The 10013-nt window shown below is 45.2% G+C and overlaps 1 protein-coding gene across 8 annotated transcripts in view; it reads right to left on the reverse strand.

The window, feature by feature from the left end:
• YTHDC2 (YTH N6-methyladenosine RNA binding protein C2) overlaps positions 1–5891 on the reverse strand; it is a 1208271-nt gene extending 1202380 nt beyond the window's left edge. For 4 of the 8 annotated variants that reach the window (XM_086961046.1, XM_086961048.1, XM_086961043.1 and 1 more), the window contains exon 1: positions 5724–5879. The gene's annotated coding sequence lies outside the window, so the exon portion shown is untranslated. Of the gene's footprint in view, positions 1–5526 lie in introns of all 8 variants that reach the window. The other 4 variants (XM_086961045.1, XM_086961042.1, XM_086961047.1 and 1 more) reach the window with 3 other exon arrangements.
• Between the last annotated feature and the right edge of the window lie 4122 nt (positions 5892–10013).

The following is a 10013-nucleotide window of genomic DNA, read 5'->3' on the forward strand; positions in this document are numbered from 1 at the left end:
CCAGCATTCTCCCTGCAATTACTTTTTGTTTTCCCAACCATCCGTATTGAAATTCCTCACCTTGTTTAACACGTCATCTTCCTTGTACTCCACTTACCAATCTTCCTTCACAATAGCGTCACAGTTGTCACTTACAACCTCTACACTGAAACTTTCCTAAACATCTTCTGTGTCATTTAACCGAGGTAAAGAACTACAAAAAAAAATCTGCTACTTTATTCCATTGCCCCAGTAAATATTCCATTTTGTAAATGAAATCTTATAATCTCAACACCATTCTTGCTATCCTAGGTGTAACCTTAATAATTCCTTTCGATATTAACACCTTCATCAAAGGTTTATGATCATTGAGTAACATGAAACGTGTACCCCAAACGTATTGCCTAAATCTCTCCATCGTCCAAACTGCAGCCAGCATCTCCTTTTCAATCACAGAGTACTTTTCCCCAGTTGGGGATCAAGAACGCGAGGCAAAAGCCACTGTGACTTCCTCACCAGACACACCCACCTGAGTCAAGACTGCTCCCAAACCTTTCCCACTAGCATCCGTGATTATAGTACTACGTGCTGCAATTTCAAAACCTTGCAAGAGAATAGCCGTGCTTAGTTCATGTTTGATTGCATCAAAATCCTTTTGTAGTCAGACATCCGCGGGCTTCATCATACATTTCTGAGCTCCTAGAGGAAGATTCTTGCCAAATGAGAGACCAGCGTGCATTCTTGATCTCCTTGTAGACTTTTATGCTACACTATATACCTCCACCAATAATAACTCAACTACAGGTTTGCTCGAATACTTGGATCCAATTGAGCTGTTATAGCAGAGTGAGGTACACCACACTTACCTTGACAAGCTCTTCACCACTGAGGACATCATTCAGGCAATACACAGGAGGCAAGGCACTGGACTGGACGGGCTGACGGCTTCCTTTTACAAAACGTATGCAGCAGTGCTAGCACCTCACCTTCTGGAAGTCTACCAAGAGTTAATAGACACCAGGGATCTACCACCATCCATAGGAGAAGCTGTAATAATGTCACTTCTTAAACCCGGCAAACAGGCAACTATTTGAGACTTGTACCGCCCGCTGTCCCTCATTAATATCGATTATAAATGATTTGCCAAATTAAATGCTAATAGACTACAACCCCTTCTCTCACTCAATCACCAGACCTGATCAATCGGGGTTCGTTCCGGGACGTTCCATGGCACACAATTTATGCACCTTTTTTGCAGCAATGCACAACCTAGAGCCTAAAGAACCGGCACTTGCTGCCTTCCTAGATGCCACAAATGCGCTTGACTCCCTAGAGTGGTCCTACTTGTTCGGTATCCTGTCCAGAATGGGCTTTATCACTAAATGAATTATATTAATCCATTATTCTACACAAATCCCACTGCAAGACTTAAAGTAAATGGATTAATTTCTATCAATTTCCAGTAACTCAGGGCACACAACAGGGATGTCCTCTGTCCCCTCTTCTTTTTGCGGTGGCGATAGAGCCCCTGGCGGCAAGACTGCGCCAGCATCATACCACTAGAGGACTGAAATTCACATCCAGAGGGTTGATCGTCTCACTTTACGCAGATGATATCACTTACCGTGAACCACACATAAAAGACTACTCCCCCGAAAAGGTGTGTGAATCACTGAGTACATCAAATCCCAATAAAAACTTTACTTATATACTTTGCTCTTGCATGGTGAGGTATGCACACCTTCGATTAATGAATGCCTTTACAGGACTTCAACTGACTGAAATGGTGTGCGCATCACTGAGATATGCACTGGCAAGATTCTCCGCTAAAGAGCTGGATCGATGCTGCGCGCAGTACATCCAAGATGGCACCAACATCCCAATGCAATGATATCACTCCGTTGGACACAGCCTCTTCATTCAACGTCACAATGTGCTGACACTGACTGGTTGACGTACATGCACACGCTCACCGAATGTTCTGGAATCCCACACACTGGTTTGCATGCAGCTTGCTTGCACCAATCGTGCAACGGTCTGCGGCCAACTCCTGTGATTTTTCCTAAGAAAAAAAGATATCACAAACAGTGCTCCTGCACAGCCCTCCGGAATGCGGCTACAAGTATGTCCCTCATGAAGTCTTCTCCGCCTGCTATCCTCCATGAGGCATAATCCAGCATCCACAATAGCTTCGATTTACTGTACTTCTTCACAAGTGAGGGTAGACATGTCTCAGACCCACTTGTCACCAAATTGTAAGAACCACGATGTCCAAAAGATTAGTGGTTAAGTCTTTATTAGAAAGAAAGCTGGTGACAACCCACTTGTCACCAGTAACACTTCTCAACTGACAATTCTCCACAGGCTGTTCAGGCAGGACTGTTCCCATTGGGTGCAGGGTCAAGACGGATTTGCATATGGCTGGGTCCAAACTGGAAAGGCATGGTGAGCAAATAAAAACGATGGATTTAGGGCCCAGATCTCTGTACTGGTGTGAATGTATGACTTTGTTCTGCATTCTGTCCATCAATTGTTCTTTTTGCATTTGTCACCCGGAGTAGGGCGGGTATGCCCAGACGTGAGACCCGTACTCTCTATGCCACTGTAGTCAAGCTATCTGTAGTACAGCATGGAAACAGAGGAAAGATAAATATACAACACTATCCTGGCTGATGAGGGCTGAAAGCCCGAAACCGGTCCTAGGATGCTTGTTTCCAGCCCAGGGAGGACCTGGCCTGGCAGTTCGGGCTGGACTGTTCCCATTGGGTGCAGGGTCAAGACTGATTTGCATATGGCTGAGTCCAAACTGGAATGCCATGGTGAGCACAAAAACAATGGATTTAGGCCCAGATCTCTGTACTGGGGTGAATGTATGGCTTTGTTCAGCATTCTGTCCATCAATTGTTCTTTTTGCATTTGACAATTCTCCACCGCCTCAACCCACGTTCTAAAACTTGTGGCATCCCGTTACCTGGACACAGGTAACTAGGATACCACAATGGGTAGGACAAATACGAGTATGTAGAGGAAAGCCATTCGATCACGGACAAGGATGATGACGCTAAGGCGAGACCTATTGGCTATGCCAATGCTTATTTGATTTGGTGCGAATCCACTTTATAGTTTTTTTTAGATCTTTTCAGTTAAGAAAGCGGTAGGGATTAACACTTTTATGTATGTTCTCATTTGAAAAGCTATATGTTAATTTACTTACAATTTTGGCTTTGTTTGACCAACATGCTTGAGATTTGGCTGGTACTTAATACATTTAGATTACTATTGACACTTTTCAAATTGTGCATAGCCATGGGGGGATGGGGGGGCATTTAAAAGGGGGTTAAAAGGCAAAAAAGTGATCATTTGGTAGTTAGTGAGGCCTTTAACTGCAGAAGTTTAACTTTTGGATTGAGCCGGTCTGTCTCCTAGGAGATTCTGAACAGGAGAAGCAGCTTCCAACTCCCTGGCCAACAAACCTTGTCTGAGGTCGCTAGGACTTTATATGGTCTGCTAGTGGTTGGTACATGTGTACACTGATTGGTGGTTGTATCTGGTGTTTCTATTGGGTTAGTGTCCTCATTGATTGGGTACTTGAGGGTTCTGATTGGTTTCTGGGTCTGTGATTCAATGAATGTAGGGTTGGGACTATGGCCAGGGTTAGAATTTCTATTGGAAGTAGGGACTAGGGCTTCCTATGTTATTGGGAGTAGGGTGGGACTAAGGCTAGGGTTAGACCTTTAACTGGAAGTAGCGATTAGGGCTTCTGGTGTGCTTGGTTGCTGGACTAGTTGTGGGACTAGGAGTAGGGTTAGGCTTTCTATTGGAAGTAGGGACTATGGCTTCATGTACCATTGGTTGCTTGGACTTGGGTTGGGACTACTGGTAGGGCTAGGGCCTCTACTGGACGTAGAGATCAGTTTTTTTTTTTAACTGAATGGGTGCTTGGACTAGGGCTAAGATTGGCTGTAAGGTCCTAGTCTCCTATTGGTTCTAGATGTTAGGTCTAGTGTGGTGATTGGATAGTGTTAGGGCTAAGGTTCCCATTGGCTGAAGGGGTCACCTGATTACTAGGGCTATAAAAGGCCAGGGTTAGGGCGTCGAGGCTAAGGGCGGAGAGAACAAGGGCAGCTGCCTGTTTGAGCCTGTTAAGGGTAGAGAGGACAAGGGCAGCTGCCTGTTTGAGCCTGTTCGAGACTGACCAGGGCCAGGGCCAGAAATGCTGCCCATTTTCCCATTTAGCAATACCCAGCCCACACCATCCACATCCACAAACTTAACGTACTTATGGATCTATATATTTATCACTTTCTTCTAATTTAGCATTTCCAATGCACTACCCTATTTCTCAGCCTATGCATCTATCAATATATCCTCTACATCCACTCTCATTTATCCCAAACCCCATACCACTACTATGATCCCCAAAATAACCCTTTCTTGACTCTCTCCTACTCTACTCCTTCTTGTATCATCGGACACCTCTTTCTACTATACCTATCCCCCAAAACAAACCTTTCTAAACTCTTCCCTCTGACCCCCCCTCCAAAACTCTTTTTTACTCATCCAAAAACCTCCTCCTACTGCTAAGACCTAAAAACAAACAAACAAAAAAAATCCTTCACCTTTTTATCCCTCCATTATCCTTTTCATGTAAAATTAACAGACTAACATGTTCACTTCTCAAATTCCATATTCAACTATACTAATTCACTACTAATCCTTTATCGGTTCCGGAGGGGTGTGCTTCGACACTCCATCAGGGGTAACAAGTGCTATATGAATGCAAAGCTTTCTTCGCCTTTTATCCCTCAGCTATCCTTCTCACTCTAAATAACTGTCTAATATCCACCACTGAGATTACTTTCATATTTCACAATACTAATTCACCACTAATCCTTCATGGGCTTCCGGAGTAGCGCGCTTCAACACCCATCAGGGGTAACAAGCGCTAAATAAATACAAACCTTTTTTCCTCCTCTAGCCTTCTGCTATCATTCCAAATCCAAATAACTGACTACCCTAGCCACCACTTTAAAAGTACTTGCATGTTTCACTATACTAATTCAACACTAATCCTCTATGGGTCCCAGAGTAACGTGCTACTCACCGAAAAAGCGCTTCGACGCCTCGTCAGGGGTAGTAAGCGCTATATAAATGCAATTACAATACAATGTGTGGCTATGTAGTACAATATTTGTTTTTTTTTTTATTCTGGGACTTGTAGTCTTATTTAATAACCCAGTATAAAACCCGTACTACAAGTCTAGGAAAACAACAGGAATGCCCTAACTAGTCACGCATAAAGTGTGAAATCTTCGCAGCTATACATAAATATATTTTAAAAAATGCTCCTAAGGTGAGTTGACATGTTAACATGGGTAGGGCTATAACGCCAGAAGACGCCTTTAGCAGAGATGGCAAACCAAGGAAGTGGCGGGCAGAAAACTAATTGCAACCCTAATGTGTTTACATAAGTCATGTGCCCGTAACAAAGCGTGACCATTGCCCCTATTTACTGCGTGTGTGCTAGCGAACAGTGGTGTAACCTACAGAAGTTTGGCCACACCAACAACCGCAGGATGAGCAACTGGACTTCAACGTTTTCATAATCTTCCTCACCGGCAGCACGGACTTGCCGCGGTGGCCCGCAAACACACCGCTCCTTCTAGCGGACGACTGCGAGAAGCTCCATAACTCCTCGGATTCTGTCTCCCTCCTGACTGAAGTACCCCTGGCACAGCATTTACCTGCTGCACGCCCCGCCTTCCGTCCGCTCGCTGGCTCCTCACTGGGTATATCTGCCTGTTCCTCTCAGGGAGTCGGAGTACGGGCCTCGGGCAGCTGGGGCAGATCCCTGCGACCCATGTGAAAGTGACGGGTGCCTTTGACTTCCGCCGGGAAGAACGGAGCCACTCGGGCGCTACCCGGCGTCACGAGCGTGCGTCACCTGCCGTGGCCGCTTCCAGCGCTGCTTTCTCGGTGCACCGCGTTTCTGTTTCTAATGTGACGCCGAATTTTGTGGTTTTTGTGTACTCAGGGAAGACACTTTAGGAGTCAACCTCTCCTGCCCTTGCAACTCGGACCCGCGTAGTGTGAGGACAGCCACTACTACAATCTGAGACCCCTATGCTATACGGAACAGGGCAAGCTTTGTACTCTGCACGTACGAGTCTTTCTCATACATACCAACTTTGGAAAAGCAGAAATCTGAGAGGTTTCAAAACAAATTTGGGGGCAGGGGGAGATTACATTTCCCCGTTAACTTGCAATAAAAAGGGGGGTTCAATTTTGGGCAAAACTAAATTAAAAGCATTATTTGGCTTTAAAAAACCTAGAGTCTACTGCCTCAATCGCATCTTTTGGCAAGTATGCATTGCTGTACTCCTTGATATCCACCATAAGAGGTATTGACGTTGAAGCATTCTCAGAGGCTATGCAACAAATGCGCACGAACCGTTTAAGGTCCTCAAACAGCCCACTGATTAAAATGTATTGGAGTAATTTAAATCTTTATTATGAGATCAGTGTTTTTAACCTGTTAAAGCGCTGAAGTGTGTTTCCATTCAAATTTCGTCTTGAGGGTTGTTACAATATAGAAAGACGATGCTTACATTGGGTGCAAGTGAACACGAGCAGAACTCTATTTCAACTTCTTACATAGCCAACAGACTGGTTGGATGAAATAAGTGTATAATCAGACAGGAGTAGACCTGGGCTTCATCCATCTATTCTGTGGGGCACTCGTGTCTGAATTCATGATAGATGTCCTATTACACCTTTGCTTCCATTACAGAAATACATGTGTCTTCGACTATGTATTGTATTGTAATTGCATTTACATAGCGCTTACATAGCCTGACGAGGCGTAGACGCGTTTATTCAGCCAGTAGCATGGTACTCTGGAACCCATGAAGGATTAGTGTTAAATTAGTATAGTGAAATATGACAGTAATTTGAGTGATGGACATGTTAGTCAGCTATTTAGATTCAGAAGGATAGCGGCGGGATAGAAGAGAGAAATAGGTTTGCATTTATATAGCGCTTGTTACCCCTGATGGAGTGTTGAAGCACTTTTTGGCGAGTAGCACGCTACTACTGCACCCATAAGGGATTAGTGGTGAATCAGTGTAGTGAAATATGAAAGTAATTTGAGTGGTGGATATTAGTCAATTATTTGGACTGAGAAGGATAGCAGAGGGATAGAAGTGGGAAAGGTTTGGATTTATATAACGCTTGTTACCCCTGATTGGGTGTTGAAGTGCTTTTTTGGCAAGTAGCACGCTACTCCGGAACCCATAAAGGATTAGTGTTGAATTACTATAGTGAAATATGAAAGTAATTTGAGTGTTGGATATGTTATTCAGTTATTTGGAAAGAGAAGGGTAGTGGAGGGATAGAAGAGGGAAAAAAGGTTTGCATTTTTATAGTGCTTGCTACCCCTGATGAGGTGCTGAAGAGCTTTTTCGGCGACTAGGACGCTACTCTGGAACCCATAAAGTATTAGTGGTGAATTATTATTGTGAAATTTGAAAAGTGGACATGTTAGTCTGTTATTTTTTTTTATTTTTTTTTTACTTTGTTTATTGAATAAAATCAATAGAAACAAAAAAAGGAGTACCACCACAGTGGAATCAAAAATTCCTAATCGGGTGTGTGATTGAACAAAAGTGAGAAAGTTCTCCTTTTGTTCATAAACCCCTCACTCACCACCTAGTGGTGACATGCTTCATCATCGGGGTCCACCCTAATGACCTAGCGCCATCAGGGTGTGCTACAACACCTGTTTACAGTGGAGCAGGTTGTGAGTGAAGGTGCATAAACAAAAGGTGTGTTAAAAATTGTCCTGGTTTAACTTGTGAGAAACAAAAAATTTAAACCAGGACAATTTTTAACACACCTTTTGCAAACTGCCTCTCGACTTCTGTTAGGTCAGTGGCCTCCCATATATTCAATATCCTGAGCTGTGGTGTAAGTGTTATAACTTTCCCCAGGGCTGTGTGCATATGATGCGTGGCTTCCTCCCAGAATGAGCGTACCTTGGGCAGGACCATAGTGTATGGTAAAAAGTGGCCTGTTGCCCACATCCCCTCACACATTTGTCATCAGATCTGGATCCTATCTTGGCCAGAACTGTCCCTGTCATGTATGATCGATGAAGTATTCTCAGTTGAATAAGGCAAAACCTCTGGGTGATAGCTGCTTCATGCGGGGAACTCAGGGCCGATTGCCAATCGTCATCCTCTATGAGGCCTACGTCGTCTTTCCACCGCTCCCTGAGCTTCGGAAAGGCGTCTGGGAGGTTGTTACTCAGCTTCCTGTAAGTTGGGCTATCGCCTTTGAATTGGGAGGCCCGTCAAGCAAGCGATCTTCTAGGGGCGACGATTCCGGTATGTCTGTAAAAGACGGAAAAGCTGCCCGCAACCCATGTCTGATCTGGACGTATCTATATATTTCTCCCTGTGCCATCTGATATTTTGTCTGGAGTTCGGCGAAAGTCAGTATTGCCCCTTTTTTAACCAAATCCCCTACTTTTGATAGTCCAATAAGGTCCCATTTGTCAAATCCAGGCTGGTAGCCTAGCCTACCCAGCCCTTGAGCAAACCATAGTGGCGTGGCCAACGAGAGAGTGCCCGCCCAACCCAGTTGAGAGGTAACCAGACGCCAAATTTCTAGTGTATGTTTGGTCGGTCCGAATAACTTCCCCTTGTTTTTCCTGTCCGTGGTGTATAAAGCTCCCAGATATCCTGAGCGGTCAGTTTGGTACCTGTCGAGGGCGTATGCTGGTCATCCGGGGGATGATATATCCAGTGGTTGACAGTCACCAGTTGCGCCGCCCAGTAGTACCTCTGCAGGTCCGGGAGAGCTATGCCTCCATCGTACCAGCTTTTAGTCAATTTTTGCCTTGCTATTCTGGGGGCCTTACCGTCCCATAGCAGAGTGGTTATCTCGCTCTCTATAGCTCTGAAGTACGAGTCTGGGGCCGTGTGAGGATAGTTGGGTAAGACATAAAGGAAGCGCGGAAGGGCCAGCATCTTGAAAAGTGCCGCCCTCCCCACCAGCGTCAAGGGCAGGGTCCTCCAATGTTTCACATCTGCCCACAGCCTGGCCAGAGGCGGGGACAAGCTCGAACCATAGAAGCAGGCCGGGTCTGAGGTAATAAAAATCCCTAGGTATCGAAATCCTTCCGTTACAACCTTTATCACACACTGTGGCGGGAGGCGCGGCATGTCCCCTTTCAGCATAAAAAGGACTGATTTACTCCAGTTAATCGCGTATCCAGAATATTTACCGAAATTTGTGAATATATCCAACACCACACTGATCGATCTATAGGGGAGCGCCAAATAAAGCAGGATGTCTTCCGCATAAAGAGATATGCGGTCTTCTACGTCGGTTGCCAAGCGCAAGCCACGAACCATCACGTCCCTCCATATCCAGGCCGCGAGCGGTTCTAATACAAGGGCGAAGATCAGAGGGGATTGCGGGTAACCCTGTCTCATGCCCCTACAGAGTTCAAACGTACGGGAAGGGAAACCATTAACCCTTACCTGGCCCATTACCCCAGTGTAAAGGATTCTCACCCAGGCCACATATTTGGGCCCCAGCCCCCTCTCCGCAGCACCTCGAATAAGTATTCTATGGAGTCAAATGCCATAGAGGCGTCAAGAGATAGTATAGCTGCGTCTTCCTCAATATATTGTCTCCGGGCCATTACGTTGTGTACTCTACGGAGGTTGAGGGCTGTGCTCCCCTCTGGCATAAACTCCCGATTGGTCTGAGTGAACCAGTGAGGCAATGACTGTCGCCAATCTAGTTGCCAAGATTTTAGCTAGCACTTTCGTTTCTACATTAATCAACGAAATAGTCCTATAGGAGCCACAGTTGTCCATCGGTTTACCCTGTTTATGAATAACTACGATAGAAGCTATATGCTGATCCAGTGGCAGCTGACCCTCCTCTAAGCTTTCCTCATACATGGCTTTAAGATGTGGCACAGTCAAAGAGGCCGTGGCCTTCAGAAATTCCCCCGGGACACC

Source organism: Lissotriton vulgaris, chromosome 3_1, assembly GCF_964263255.1.
Source record: "Lissotriton vulgaris chromosome 3_1, aLisVul1.2, whole genome shotgun sequence".
NCBI lineage: Eukaryota > Metazoa > Chordata > Amphibia > Caudata > Salamandridae > Lissotriton > Lissotriton vulgaris.